Raw genomic sequence first — 13307 nt, 5'->3', positions numbered from 1 at the left:
TATGTGTGACCGCGATGAGGCACGTTCGGATACAAGAAATGGATTGGAGCCTGTCGGCACTTACATCTAGACTTAGAAAAGTTATTGAGAAAAATGTTCAGGTAAGGTAAAGTTCAGTGGGAAAAGGCTGCAGGAGTGTCTAAAAAGGGAGCATCGCTACCAGATAGCCTTGGGTCAAAGCCACAGTGAAGATTTCTACATTCAGACTTAGTCTCTGAAATGGAAGATGAAAATTTCCAACAGGACGAGGCACAGGGCTGTAGCTGAAGACAGTTCCATGAGGTAGGATACCCCTTTGGAGAAGGACCACTGAAATGGATTTGCTGCTGTGGAGAAGAATATAGCAGGAGAAGTCGTAAAGTTAATTTGATCATCAGTGCACCTCTGATGGATAAGCGAGCAGGTTGGTCCCAGTCTCCTACTGGTTTTCAGGGAAGGTTTTAGCCAAATATTTTCTAAGTACCCATGTTTCGATTTTGGCTATCTGGGCACTTTAGCCCCACTTCCAAGGTTCCAGGATTGGGGAAGCACCACTTGGAGTGTCTGAACTCATTCAGGCTGGGTCCAGGTGTAGGTTTAAGATGGAGGAAGCCTTTTGTGTCCCTGTGGCTCTGAACAGGTCAGCCAACTAGCCCTTTTGAGCCATTCAAGAGGTCCTGGGACATCTGAAGATGCAGTCCTAGTCCCCAGACAGAAGGTAGCTATGCAGCACGACAAATACGGCAGCAACCCAGCAGGTCAGCATTCTGTAGAGCAGTAGTCCATCAGCATACTAGTCTTTCCAGCCCCACAGCAGTCATTCTTTCTGGCAGAGTAGCCATAGGTCCAGAAGTGTACTGAAGAGCTGGTGTTTGAGGTCCTATTTTATGCCTTGGTGCCCTGGTTCTGGAAGGTGGGAGAAGATTTGAGAAAGTGGCTTAGAAGTGCGTGGGATTTCCTGTCTCCCCTGCCCTGGCTATAAACTGGCAGAAGTAACAATGTGGGATCGTTAGACCCTTTGTGTGAATGTAGAGGTCAGGCTATTCAGTTGTAAGTGGGTCTGTGCTCAGTTCCACCCCATCCTATCACCAGATTGCCCATTCAGGCACACCTAATCCCTATATTGTGTGGTTGTCTGGGAGGAATTCACAAAGTCTGTCAATTACATCAGTCATGTGAACCAGTCCAGGCTATAGGCACAAAAGGGATACATGCAGAAAAATGGCAACTTTACAAATGTGTCATTTATATAATTGTGATCAAAAGCCCGAATTTACCATTACATAGAGCTCTTCACCACAATTCCAAATGCACCAAAAATGTTACCAGCTTCCAATTGGAAATTACAGCTTGTTAAATGCAATAAGGAATCCCTGATGTTATCCTATTGAAGTGGTGGGCCTCACAGTAGTGAAAAATAAATGTAGGAGTTTTTCACCATCAGGACATGTAAAAGTTGAAAGTACATGTCCAACCTTTTCATTACACAGTACCCTGCCCTGTGGGCTACCTTAGGGGTGGCCTCAGGGGTGACCTATATGCAATAAAGTGGAATTAAGTCTTGGCAAGGGGGTTTTCATGCCAATTCAACATGGCAGTTTAAAACTGAATTCAGGTTTGAATTCAGGTTGCAATGGCATCCCCGGGACATGTTTTGAAATGCTACTTTAGTTTATGGCACAATAAGTACTTCAGGCCCAGTAGTAGCAATTAATTTACAGGGCCTGGGTAAATGGTATACCACTCTACAAGGGACTTTCAAGTAAATTAAATATGCCAATTCAGTATTAGCCAATTCAACTATGTTTAATGGGAGTGGGCACAGCATTTAGCATTGGTAAGCAGTGGTAAAGTCAACAGAGTCCTAAGGCCAACAAAAATCAGCAGCAAAAATTGGACGTAAAAGGCAAAACATTTGGGGGTGACCCCGCAGAGAAGGCCAGGTCCAGCAACCCTTATTAATAAAGTTAAAGTCCTCTGTGATTTTATAATGTGTTCTGCAGATTCATATAAAGCATTTCAGCAGAAATCTCGTCTATCCTTAACAGTTTAATCTTATACTGTTATCCTGTGATCAAATGCAATCTTAAAATCATACAATGCATTTCTTCTACACTTTCAAGCTTAACTTTGGTCACCTTTCTATAAAAACTACTGGCTTGATTTTCAGTTTTGATAAGCCTGCCCATCATCAACCGGAAAAGGAAATGGCAAATGACTCTCTACAGATCCTATGGTAAAATATTTCCAGTATCATTGAGTTGAATTTATGATCATGGTAATATTCCAAAGCATGCCTATCCCTAGTGCTCAGGAAATGGACAAGGATCTAAGTGGCATCAGCAAAAATATCAAATTGCTTTATCTAACCAGATTATAAATGCCTAAACCCTCCTCAGATTCACAAAAAACGAGTTCACTAAATCAAGACTTCTAGCTCAATAGCAGAGAGAATGGCAATATAAATTTCAAAAGGAAAGTTCTATGATGCTGCGCGACAACAAAAATGGAAACACTCTCAGAACTTTTCAATTCAAGGAAGAAACAGTAAAAACCTGGCTCAATAACATTAACAATCATGGATATGGGAGTAAGGCGAGCAAGATGAAGTCAGCGTGAGAGCTCGCGCTGGTCGGCTGCTCACGCCAGACGCGTGAATGATCGGCTAGCCGCCCTGCGTCCTGCGATGCGATGCCGGTTTTGAGAACGCAGAGAACGCTGAGGCTGCCACTGGGAGGTCACGAATCTCGGCAATTACTACGCGGACGTGGCACTACCTGTGAGGCAAGAATCAAGGCCACTTTTTGTATTTCTATCCACCCATCGGATCCCCTGCCCTTGCCAGATCGGTGCTTTATCGCGGCCTTGATCTGGACCTCGCCGCTCACAGCACCTTTGGCTCCATCAATCAGCAAGTTCTGCAGCCTCGACATGAGCGCCCGGGGGGCCAGGAAAGGTGGCAAAACGAAGACAGCAGCCATCCTCGAGCCCAGAGAACCCAGGGACGCTGCATCTACAGAAGGGACTGTTAAACCCAGGCAAGAGGTTAGTGGTAGCAAAAAACTGTTGGGTAGAGCAGGGGGGGGCGGGCCGCTTAAAGACATAAAAGACACAAAAGATTCAACATCTATGCAGCCCCCCTAGCAAAAATGTTTATGGGAGCCAGAACCCAATCCTCAGGCACTATTTCCAAGACTTTTGCGCTCCCCACTGAGAGTGTACCCACGGCCCCACTAACCATGCTGACTGCACCAGCATCTGCACCCGGTCCGCAGCAAGAGGCTTGCTTAGCGGCTAACCAAGAGACTGTCCTAGCAGAAACCGGACCCAGGGAAATGCCACGCACTGACGCTGGCACTAGCACCAATGGCACCTCTGTGGGGCTATCAGATCCTGCTACAAACTTAGGTATCTCTCTCTGTGTACCTCCTATTAATCCCCCAAAAGGGGCAACCATGCAACAAACTTTATCACCTGTGCCCTTTGTAGCGCAGGAACTTGGCAATGGCTCCAATGTTGTGAGCCTTGGCACCCCTCTCACAGCACCAGAAATGCACACATCGGGTACAGCCAACTTTATCCAGCGCCTAGAGGCTCCCCCTGGCGCATAAGCTACCTGGACCCCAGAAGCAGGGCCTGAGCATTTCTATTCCATCTCCGTTAGCACACCTACCTCTTCGGGTGAGGGAGGGTCCAACACAAGTGAAGGAGACAGTGAGGCCTCAAATCAGGACACTGGCACGGTCCAGCGACCAAAGAAACCCAGAAGTAAGAGCAACCGGTGCAGCCAGTTGAAATGGGACTACTCAGACTCTCAAATGTCTTATCCTCTGGACGAGGATGATCCCAGCACAACACAGTGAGGGTCTACAAAAAACCTGCCTGCAGACCTAGTTGAGCCATCCCTCGCCTCTATCCTAGCTTCCATCAAAGAGTTTCAGGAGGAGGTTCGGGCCGACAATCGCGCAGCCAAAAGTGCTGCTAAGAAACTTCAGGGAGGCATAAGAAGGCTGAATAAAACCTGCGCCGACATTAGCGACCGCGTCTCCACGGTGGAAGTGCGTACCGAGCATTTGGAAACCGAATCCGTGGCAACCAAGCAACAGAGCGAGTCCAATACTGCCTGCCTGGTAGACCTAATGTCTAAGATGGAGGACCAGGAACACCGCCAGTGCAGGAACAATCTCTGCCTGCTCGGTATTCTGGAGGGGAAGGAAGGGGAAGACCCCAGACGCTTCATTGTGAAACTTTTGCAGGACTCCTTTCCTGACCAACAGGGCTGGGATTGGGATCGCGAGGTGCAGAGGGTGCACCGCTTTCCCTTTAACCAGAGACGGCAACATGACCGCGGCAACACCACTGGGGGACAGCCAAGGGTATTCCAGGTTTACTTTGGCAACTTTCTTCTTAGACAGTTAATCTACGATCAGGCTTGCCCTAACTCCAAGAAAGGGGCCAATGGTATAATATTTTTCGCTAAACCTGACTTTTGCCATCAGACAGTAGAGCGGAGATGGCGCCTGAGACAACTGATCTCTCCGTTTCAGCAGCTGGGGGCCGAAGTATACTTAATGAACCCTGCTAGACTCAAAGTAATCTTCAACGGGGGCACCAAAGTCTTCCTATCCGAAGTAAAAGCTGGTGAATACTTGAACGAGCTGAAATCCGGGAAGAGTCTTAGATGAAAAGCTCATTCTTTTGCCCCTGCTATTTCCTCTCTGCTCTCATTCGCGTTCTACAGTTTCTATAATTTTGCAAGCCTCCAAGGGCCGTGACAATGATCGTACTACGGCAGCTTTATGTTAATCTTATAATTGATATAGTGGGCAGCCCTTTGTTTTCTTGATTGTTCCTACCGTTTTTTTAAACAAGGGGGCTACTAGCCGAATGAAAGCTTAATTTGGTTCTTTTTAGGCGTGGTTGACAGCCGGGGCTCATGACTGACTATCATCACTCAGGTTATTCCTGATTGCTCAGTAGAAGGGGGAGGGGGCTGGGCTGGGCGGGGGGGAAAGGAGGGGATGGGACGGGCACTAGAAATGGCACAGAAGAATTAAGGGCACTCTTTGGCACGTACACATCTCTGTACTCACTTGTTAAGATATTGGGCGAGGTAATATTAATAGATTAAACGAAGTTTGCAGCGCCAGCGCTACTCTTTTACCAACGCTATATTTGCACTAGAATCACTACAAACAACCTACAGCTTTTATTGTTCTCTTCGGATTTTAAAACTTTTTTTGAGCGTGATTTATTGAATTGTGTGTTTTAAATGTAATATTGTATTGTAGAAATTACTTGCTCTGCCCATACTCGTAGTTTGCTCGCTACTCCCCGGTCCACCACAGCTTCTGTGCTGATTGTTGTGGAGGAAGCTTTGGAGCGTCATCACTTCCTGGTTCCTGGCTGTTCCATCCTGGTCAGCCATCTTGGAGAGGTCGGCGGACTAGTCTCCCCCTCGCCTAATCTATAAAGACCCCTCACAGACTAGCGCAGCGGTAGCGCCGAATACGCGCCGAAGAGGAGCCAAAGAGTAGCCAGTCTGCGCCAGTCCGCGGCACGGAGGCGGACGGTGCCGGACGGTCTGCGTATATACCTTCTATTTGTGCCAGTGGCACTATGTGTCGCTGTATACTCAGGTATTCCAGCCCCGAGCTACGCTCCTTCCGCCCCCCGTGTGGTCACTGCCATCATGTTTTCCCGGGAGGGCGGGCTTTGAAGACAGGGTGTAGTACTTGTGGCTGGCGCCTTCCTGCTCGGAATTCTTTCACACAGGTCAGCCCACCTATTCTGCATAAATGTTTACTATTGAATACTAGATCTCTACCCGGCCACGCTTTAGACATTTGGAATATGTTACAGGATTCTAAGATATCCTGTCTATTCCTCACGGAAACTTGGCTGTCCGAATCTTCCTCTCCCGATTTGGCAAATGCCGTACCTTCCGCCTATAATATTTATAGGAAAGATAGGTCATCTGGTAGAGGCGGTGGAGTGGCTATTATAGTTAAAAAGAATATTGTATGCCATACTTTCTCAGTAGACAATATACAGGGTTGCGAAGCTTTAGGCTTCACTCTCCAGCTCTCATCCTCCCAGGCCTGTACTGGTATCCTGGTCTATAGATCACCAGGTTCGGTGGGGCTGTTTTTGGAAGAACTACAGGCAGCCCTATCAATACCATGCCTTAGGTCCAATCATTGTTTTTTATTAGGTGACTTAAATATCCATATGGATAATAGCTCGGATCCGGACACTCTAAAACTGTTAGATATTACTTCCGTGTTTGGCCTATCTCCTTATGTGGCAGGACCGTCTCATAATAAAGGCCACACGCTCGACCAGATTTTTTCTACTTCTCCTATCTGTGTTGACCCTCCCATGCCAGTTTTGTGGTCAGATCATTATCTCATCACCTTTTCCATCTCTGTCATGGTTCCATCACGGTCTAAACCAGTAGGGTCGCTAAAGCATCTCTCTAAATCTTTCCATCTTCTTACTGCAGAGATGCTATCAAATGCTCTAACTAACTTCCCGTGTCCCACCTCTGACAACGTAGAGGAGTATAGCGATCTCTTCCATAATTGGCTTGCAGACCGTCTAGAGAGCTTGGTTCCGGCCATGAAACAAAATTCTGCAGATAAGAGAATATCTGCCCCTTGGTTTACCCCTCATCTAAAAAAAGCACGACAAGATCTTAAGAAAGCAGAAAGAGCATGGAGGCGATCCTATGATCTTTCTGAGAGGCAAAAATTTAAGATGCTGACTCGAGCCTACCATAAATTAATTTGGGATGGTAAAAAATCCTATCTGGAATCTAGAATAAATGAAGCGGAGCATTCTTGCAAGGAAATTTTCAGGGTGGTTAAAGATTTCACCTCCCCCTCTGCTTACACTCCGATCCATGCTCATTCCGAAATTTGGTTGAAGGAATTAGCTGTCTATTTTGTACAGAAAATCACCTCTATTCAATCATCTCTCCAGGCCACTCTCCAGCAGCATACGACAAGTCTGGGGTGTCCCTTGCCTGATCATGGCCCCTTTCTGTCCAATTTTCCCCTATTAGATCATGAGAGCTCTCTTGCTATTCTGATAAGTCTCAAATCCGGATCTCCACAGGATCCTTGCCCTGCCAAGTGTCTAGCAAATATGGCACCTGTTCTTAATGATTTGATTAATCCCATTTTGAATCTGTCACTCTCTTCCGGGGTAGTTCCCAAAGCTTGGAAGAGTGCCATGATCCTGCCACTTATAAAAAAACCTGCGCTCGACCCTGCAGTCTACGCAAATTACAGACCCATCTCCTTACTCCCTGCTCTGGCGAAAGTGACTGAAAGGTTTGCTCACAGATCTATTTCCAATTTTATTGAGGAAAGGGGTCTGTTGCATAATACTCAATCTGGCTTCCGTGCTAATTTCAGCACGGAGACCGCGCTCCTTGAAGTCACAGATGCCATCAGGGAGGAGTTGGATGTTGGTAAAAAAGTGGTACTGATTATGCTGGACCTGTCGGCGGCGTTCGACACTGTTCCCCACGCACTTCTACTCTCGAGACTCTGGGACTTTGGTCTGCGGGGAACGGTGTGGAATTGGCTTAAATCCTTCTTAGCCGACCGCCGGCAGACAATCTGGGCGCCACCCTTCTCTGCTGAAATGTCACCACTTGAAGTGGGGGTCCCTCAAGGTTCCATCTTGAGCCCCCTCCTGTTCAACATCTTTATGGCCCCCCTGGCGGTGACAGCGGAGGCTTTTGGCGCCCGGATTGTCAGCTATGCTGACGACACCCAGCTCCTCTTTGTAAGTAACAGGGATGGTCAGCTTGATAGTGTTCAGGTCAACGGATGTTTGAGTGCCGTCTTTGAGTGGTTTGGACGCCATGGGCTGAAGTGCAACGCCGACAAGTCGGAGCTGCTCTTCTTTGGCTGTACATCTGAACCCGATTGGAAAACCTGGTGGCCGAAAGATATGTCTCCTCCCACTAGCTCGTCTGTGAAAGCTAAAAATTTGGGAGTGGTGATTGACAACAAGCTATCTTTCGGACCACATATTTCATCTCTTACTGGGAAATGTTTCGGCATCCTGCGGATGCTTCGCAAATTTCTCCCTTTAGTCTCTATCCAGCACAGAAAAATTATTGTCCAGGCACTGATCTGTTCCAGGCTGGATTATGCAAACATTCTGTTTCTGGGACTTCCCAAATATTTGGTCAGGCGTCTGCAAATCGCCCAGAATTCTGCAGCCCGAGCCATTTTTGGTCTTCCAAGGAAAGTCAGAGCCACGGATCTTCTTGCCACATTGCATTGGCTCCCAGTTGCAAAAAGGATTCTATTTAAAACTTTGACCATGACCTTCAAGGCCTTGCATGGCATAGGCCCCAAATATATCTCGAAACGACTGTCTTGGTATACCCCTTCAAGATCTCTCAGATCCTCGTCCCTATCAAAGATGAGTGTTCCCTCTATCAAACGAGCAAGAGCAGGAGGACGGTCTTTTCGTTACTTAGCCCCTCATGCCTGGAATGATCTTCCAATCTCTCTAAGACAGACTTCTAGTCTTCTGTCTTTCCGCAAGGCCCTTAAGACTTTGCTCTTCCCGTAATCTTGATGCTGTTTCTGTGTTTGTAGCCCTTTTGGTGTTATGTTTTTCCCCATCTTCGGATGGGAGTCTTCGTTAAAGCGCCGGGATACTCCAGTGGAGTGGCCGTGCGCTATAGAAGTGTATAAATAACATAACATAACATAACAATATGTTTCCTCTCAACACCTAGATGTCTAAGATAGAGTCACTTAGGCTTGTCTCTGCCAATATTTGTGGTTTGAATGACACCTCTAAAAGGCAAAATGTTGCCCAAGGTCTGCGCTCTCTAGGGGGCAATATAACCTGCCTTCAGGAGACTCACATAGAGGGTTCACAGAAACATCTATTAGACACACTAGGGTTCAAAGTCGTGGGGGCTACCACACAGGGCGCCTAGACAAAAGGGGTAGGAATTATGCAGATAGAAGACTCTCTCTTAGCAATCCCCGGGTTAAATCAGATCCACTGGGCCGATGGGTAATAACTAATGCCACCTTTCCTCTAACCCTCCTTTTACCATCTGCTCACTGTATGGTAGCAATGTAGATGACCCAGGGATTATTAACATGGTCTCAGGGGAACTGGCCCACTGGCCCACTCCTATCATCCTATGTGGCGACCTCAATATACATTTGCCCTCCAACTGGAAAATTGATAGCAAATGGAGATACAAAGGCAGAAAGCCCCGAGTATTCCAAGCACTAGTTAACCTAGTTCAGATCCACGGGCTAAGTGATATTTGGGCCAGTTTAAATCCTACGCAACCTGGCTACACATTTTTCTCTGCCCCACACAACACTCTTGTTAGATCAGATTACTTTTTTGTTTCATCTTCACTCCTTAGTAATTGTACCATAGACACTGCACCTCGCTTTCTGTCAGATCATAACCCTCTTATAGTAAACATCAAGGGATTAGGGAATTGGAAGGAGGCACCTAGATGGAGTTTCGAGAAAGCCCTTTTACAAAATGCAGGCTATCGGGCATATATGCAAGGCTGGATCCAGGAATTCCTGGAAATAAACATCGGAACTGCCTCAACGATGACTGTCTGGGACACACTAAAGGCGGGGGTCAGGGGCGAAACTTTGAGGTTCTCAGTAAGGAAAAACAGGAAGGAGAAGTTGCTAATTAGTGATCTGCAGGAGAAACTAAGGAGAGCAGAAACAAACCTGGTCCTATTGGTTAAGTCAGGACAGGATACCGAAAATGCCCAAAAAGAGGTAGTCCTAGCTAAAGCAGAAATAGGAGCAGTATTTGCGGAAAAAACTGCAGCTAAGTGGGGAACACTGCGGGAAAAAAATTACGAGTGCAGTGATTGCATTGGGCATCATCTAGCCGTCAAAACCAGGCAACAGTCCACAAGTAGTGAAATACATGCAATCAAATTAAATACAGGGAATGAGACTAATGATCCTAATGCAATACAGAAGGGATTTCAGGAATTTTACACCGAGTTATACACTGAGGAGAACCTCAGTGCGGTTGGCTCACTCGAAAGCGAGATAGCTAGCTACCTAAGTGAAATAGATCTTAGACAGCTTAACTCTGATAACAGTGAGCTGCTAGAACTCATTCCAACCTCGGACAAAATCATGGAAGCTCTATCTAGCCTACCAGACGGGAAAGCCGCAGGAATGAATGGTATTCCTGTAGAGTTCTATAAGATCTTCGCCCCTCAAATTAAATCAATCTTCACCGACGTGGTAACATCTATCTTTAATGGGGCTTTTCCCCCTGCTTCCTGGTCCAATGCTAGAATTTCTATATTCCCCAAAAAGGGTAAGTCCCCACTAGAGATTAGCTCATACAGATCCATCACCCTTATCGACTGTGACTCCAAAGTCTTCTCTAAAATACTGGCATCTAAAATATCCTCTGTGGTCGAGTCCTTAGTTTCAGAATGGCAACATGGTTTTATTCTTAAAAAAGGCACCACAGAACACGTCGGGCGGGCCATTACCCTGATTGACGCAGCGCAGGTAGCAGGAGACCCGATGTCATTAACATTATTAGATGCTGAAAAAGCATTTGACCGGGTCTCCTGGCGGTTCTTGTGGGCTGTCATGGGCAGGACGGGTTTTGGGCCTAGACTTACGCAGGTGGTACAGGCTCTATATTTAAAACCGACGGCCTGTGTCTCCATTAATGGTCGACTTACTGACCAATTTAACATTTCCCGGGGCACTAGACAGGGCTGTCCTTGCTCCCCTCTGTTATTTGCCCTTTACCTAGACCCATTCATTAAACAAATTGAAAGGAATCTCACCATATTAGCAATTAGCACCCAGGGCATTAACATTAAAATCATGGCTTATGCGGACGACCTGGCCATAACTTCCCCTGATCCCGAGAACGCCATACCAGCACATTTTGGGAAAATCTCGGGCTACACCTTGAACAAAAATAAAACCCAAATAATCATAAACAGTGAAATCACCTGGATTGATGCTAGGGTAGTGCCAAAAGCTAAATATCTGGGGGTTTTCATATCTGCCAATTATGACAAAATTGTAACAGATAACTTAGCTCCTCTCGCTGCAGAAACCAAGAAGGCCCTTAAACAAATTGATAACCTACACCTGACCCTTGTTGGTAGATGCAACGTAATTAATGACATACTTTCCTAAACTTCTTTACTTCTTTCGCACTGTACACCTGGAATTCAGCAAAGCTAACTTGCAGAAATTCCAGCAAATATTCACGCAGTTTATTTGGGCCTACTCACAACCAAGGAGGGCTCTAAGGCAACTATCTCTTCCTAGAGAGCGGGGTGGGTGGGCCTTCCCTAACATTATGCTTTACTACTGGGCCGCAGTTATGCAATACAGCTCTGAGCTGGTGAGGGAACCCCCCTCTCACCTACATCTGGCCTCTCCTCACCTTTCCAACTTCTACTAGGTGAAGAGCACTGGGGCTGTCTCCTCAGAGAGACCTCGTTTGGATACTACAAACGTGTGAGATTCAAGACCTTAATGAACTCATAAATGGTTTTCCGTAATATCCGCAGAATATTTGGGTTGGGAAGATTTAACTATTACTCTCCCATCATGACAAATTGCAATCTTCCCGCTATTTTTGGCAGGTCCTACTTTTCAGATTGGCACAGGGCAGGCATTACGAAACTGGGGGATCTCATTACTAGCGAGGGAGTCAAATCATTCATAAACCTGCAATTTAAATACAGTTTGAAAAACCAAGACGTTTTCAAGTATCTATCCATATCTATTTTTCTTTCCAGAAAGGTTGGGGGCAATGCAGGGTTCACGGAAGTGGAACTTCTCAACAAACTACGTGACACCACGGCCCCTCGGATAGGTCTTTTGTATAACATACTAAATAGACAAACCCCAGATGACTTACAAAAGATAGCCGATAAATGGCACACCAAACTCGAATTTTCACACAGCACATTTTTCAACTCCTTAGCACTGTCTCAAAATATTTTGCTGTCAGCCAAACTACAGGCACAACATTTTAAAACCATCTTTTTTCTGTACATTACCCCCAGCAAAGTCGCCAAGTAGGGAGTTGGCAAAGGGACACTATGCCCCCGGTGTTCTGAGTTTGGTGTCGACTCAATTCACATATTTGCAACCTGTCCTAAACTCGCCTCAATCCTCCTTAAGGTACAGGAATTCCTAGGGGAAGTCACCACCCAGACTATTGTGCTAACCCCCACAGTCATCCTGTTGGGGACCCAGTCTGAAACCATCAGGATCAAAAGTGGGGGCTTAATATTCATTGCAATGGCAGTCTGGAGGATCTGTGTCGCTTCCGCATGGTTGGATGCCGATCCCCCACCATTCTCTCAGTGGCTGGCCAGACTAGTCGCTACTTACCATCTAGAAAAAGCAGTCTATGCCAGGAAAGGGCGCAAAAGTTGGAAGAAGGGCCTGGATGTATGGGGAAAGCTAACATCTTGGCTAGAGCAGCTGGGTTAACCCGGCCTGTGTTCTCTCCCTTGCCTGTTTTCTTCTCCTTACGTTGTCATATTCTTTTCTTTTTTTTGACGCCTGGATTTTTTCTTAGTATCCTCTCTTTTATTATTATCCTTTCTCTTCTCTTCTGATTCTTATAGCGCTATTTACTTATGTTTACCCTTCTTTCTGTGCCACTGATTCCGTAGTTTTACAGAGTGGGGGGTGGGGGGAGGGGTGGGCGTCTTGAATGTCATACCTCTGTACTATTTTTTTTTGACTTTGCAATTAAAAAAACCACAAAATAAAAAAAACAATCATGGATATGAACCCTAACTTTAACTTAATGCCAAGTCAATTGATTACTTCCAGGACACCACCCTCTCCCTCAATGAACATACTCCCAAAAAACAAAGTAAGCCAGGTACCATATCGCTCTTCTAAAGAAAGTAAAAGCGTTTATTCCAGAAATCAACTTCAGTTCTGCTGTTCAAGCCCTCATACTCTTTCATCTGAATGGCAGTAATTCCAAATACCTGGACTCCCAGACCCCACTTGGCGCCTCTTGAGGGCTACCGCATATCTTAGAGAGCCTGAAGAAATGTGATCACATCGCCCCCAACCAGATGGACCTTCTTTGGCCCCCTGTCAATCCCCCACCATCTTTCAATCCAGCTGCATAATCTACAAAGTCATCATGGCCAGTACCTCTGCTGATGTTGCTCACCATCCTATCTAACCTCACCATCTTCTGGTGGTTCTCTACACACCTGCAGCTAAGGCACAATCAGACTGCCTACTAAGAAGTGTAAAAGTAGAAAGCTCAAGAAG

Source organism: Triturus cristatus, chromosome 5_2 (assembly GCF_964204655.1).
Source record: "Triturus cristatus chromosome 5_2, aTriCri1.1, whole genome shotgun sequence".
Taxonomy (NCBI): Eukaryota; Metazoa; Chordata; class Amphibia; order Caudata; family Salamandridae; genus Triturus; species Triturus cristatus.
The sequence above is the reverse complement of the archived record's forward strand: the minus strand, read 5'-3'. Positions refer to the sequence as shown.